Here is a 2,660-nt window from a genome sequence, read left to right as displayed (position 1 = left end):
TCTGTAAAGACAGGGTTAATGCTCTATTTGCCTTTAAATGCCTTACATCAAAATGGTGTGTAGCAAAAGTAAGTGTTCAATAAATGCATTTTATGTGAAGAAATAAATGAATGAATGAAATGTCACCTGGCTCAGATATAAACATGAGGCTTTTCCACTTGGACTGGGGACATGAGTGAGTTTAAAATTCCTAACTAGAAAAAAATGGTATCTCCTGATCTCTGCTCATTGACCCAGAAATGGTCTTTCAACTTCTCATCAATCCTCTTGTTACCTAATATTCCTTAGTAAATGGGCTCTTGAGGAGGAGAAATGTGCAAAATGTCTTCAGTAAATGAGTAAAAAGTGCAGTGGGATAATATTATGGAACTAAATCTTATAGAATTGTTATGTATCAGTCATTTGAGAGGAGGAAAAAAACTTCAGATTTTGGGAAGTTTCGGTACAAAGATGATGATGTTTGGGATCCTTTCCACTGACCTCAAGGTTCTTATCTATTTTCTTATATTTACTAAAGCAGAAATAATCTGCCCTGCAAAACAGACAAGAGGCTATTTCACACACAAACACACACAAAAGCTATAATAAACAGCACAACTCAGCTCAAGGAAAGAAAAATTAAAAACAAAAGAAGGATTCACTGGAGTTGGAAGACTGGAATTCAATTTCTGACCATGCCCATTTGTACTTGGTGATCCCAGGGCATTTTACATTGCTTCCATAAGCTTTGATTTTCTCATCTGTAATATGGGGCTAGATTTCTATCTAACAAAGTTGTCATGAGAACTGGGTAAATTTATTACTAATGAGTAACTTCTTTATTACTTAAAAATACCTTTTAACTAATAAAATTCTATATAAGTGTGAAGTAATTTTTTTTTCAAGAGACAGGTGATGACAGTGAAGGCAAGCAACATATTTATAGTGAGGATGTATCATTTTAAAAACATAAAAAAAATAAGGTTATACCTATCTACATGTATATATCTAGTATAAATTCAGTTCACAAGTTCAGGAGCACAGAAATGCAACTTTCCTTTAGTCGAACTTAATCTACATGTAGTTCATTTCAATTCTGAGGCAGAAAAACTTATTTTTGATCAATTCAGGGTAAATCAGTCAGTTTAGTGGTCGCATCTGTGTTTTTTGAGGGAGTTTATGGAGTGTCACGGGCTTCCATGGTGGCTCAGTGCTAAAGCATCTGCCTGCCAATGCAGAAGATGTGGGTTCGATCCCTGGGTCAAAAAGATCCCCTGGGGAAGGAAATGGCAACCCACTCTAGTTTTCTTGCCTGGAAAATGCCATGGACAGAGGAGCCTAGTAGGCTATAGTCCATAGGATTGCAAAAGAGTCAGACACAGCTTAGCAACTAAACAACAGTGGGGTGTCCCAATATCAGATATGGCACCTGGCCCCCAGTCATCAGCTCTCCCTGCCAGCAAACCATCCACAAAACATGTGTCACCCATCAGCATGCTTCCACCTGGCTTCACTGGGAAGGTTGCCTCTGGACTATCTTTATTGAAGAAGCCCCATCAACAAAAATGTATCCTCATTGCTCTCAGTGATGGAGACTGCACAGGAATACATCCTGGTCAAGGTGAGGCTGGTCCTGAAATTTCTGTTCTCTAGAAGAAAACAAAAACAACATTGAAAACAAGCCATCAGAGAAATCTCTGGTCTGAGGACACTCCCCCTCATTGTACCAGAGGAGACCCAGAGAGCTTTGACTTTCTCACGGTTGACCTGACTCCACTGATTCCAGACCATGATTTCCTCTTTTGAACCATCATGCATCATGTGCGCTGCCATCTGAGAGAAGACAAATGAATACACCAGTCCTCAGAATTCAAGGAAGCAGTTAGCCCCTGAATGCAGAGGAGTTTTTTTTTTCTGGTCTTCTCTTTAAACAATAACTACAACTTAAGTTTCTTTGGAATAATATTTATATTCTTGGTTTGAATAGTCTTCAGTCCTGTTTAGCATATGGTGGATATAAACACGGCAAAAACAAATGTGTACAAGAATGTGTGCTCCGAGCACAATGTAAAGTCTTACCATTGAATGCAGCACAATATCAGTTACTTAAATTCAAAATTTTACTGAGTATGCTCAAGGTGACAAATCCTGAGCTAGTTTCCAGTTCTTTACAAAATAAAATACACTGATGTGGCCCCAAAATGTGCAGAGTGGAAGCATTGAGTCCATGTGTCTTTTCTGGCCGGGAATGGGGCATAGGGCAGAGTATGTGGGCATGAAAAGGAGGAGAATCAAAGCTACTATTCATTGAGCCCTGGGGAGGCACCATACACTGGTCATCTCATCCTCACACCTCTGTGTGGAAAGTTCCAGCACATGCACCCCAGGATCCCCCCGAAAGACATCAACGCAAACCCTACACTTCAAAACATTAAATACAGCTTTTGTTGCCTCTCAGTGCAAGACGTTTCTAATACAATCTATTCCCTTCAAAGACATGGTGGAGAATGGTGGGGGGGTGGCTTGAGCAATGTAGTTTTTATTTTTACATTTTAGTTCAGCCTGGGAAATTGGTATCTCATTGCCAAATCAATCAAGGACACATTTACTACTTAATGTTGTTTGAAATAATATCTACAATGCTCAAAGTTTCAATTAAAAGCATAAAATTCTTTCAAGCT

Source organism: Dama dama, chromosome 1, assembly GCF_033118175.1.
Source record: "Dama dama isolate Ldn47 chromosome 1, ASM3311817v1, whole genome shotgun sequence".
In the NCBI taxonomy this organism is placed as follows: domain Eukaryota; kingdom Metazoa; phylum Chordata; class Mammalia; order Artiodactyla; family Cervidae; genus Dama; species Dama dama.
This window is presented reverse-complemented; position numbering follows the sequence as displayed.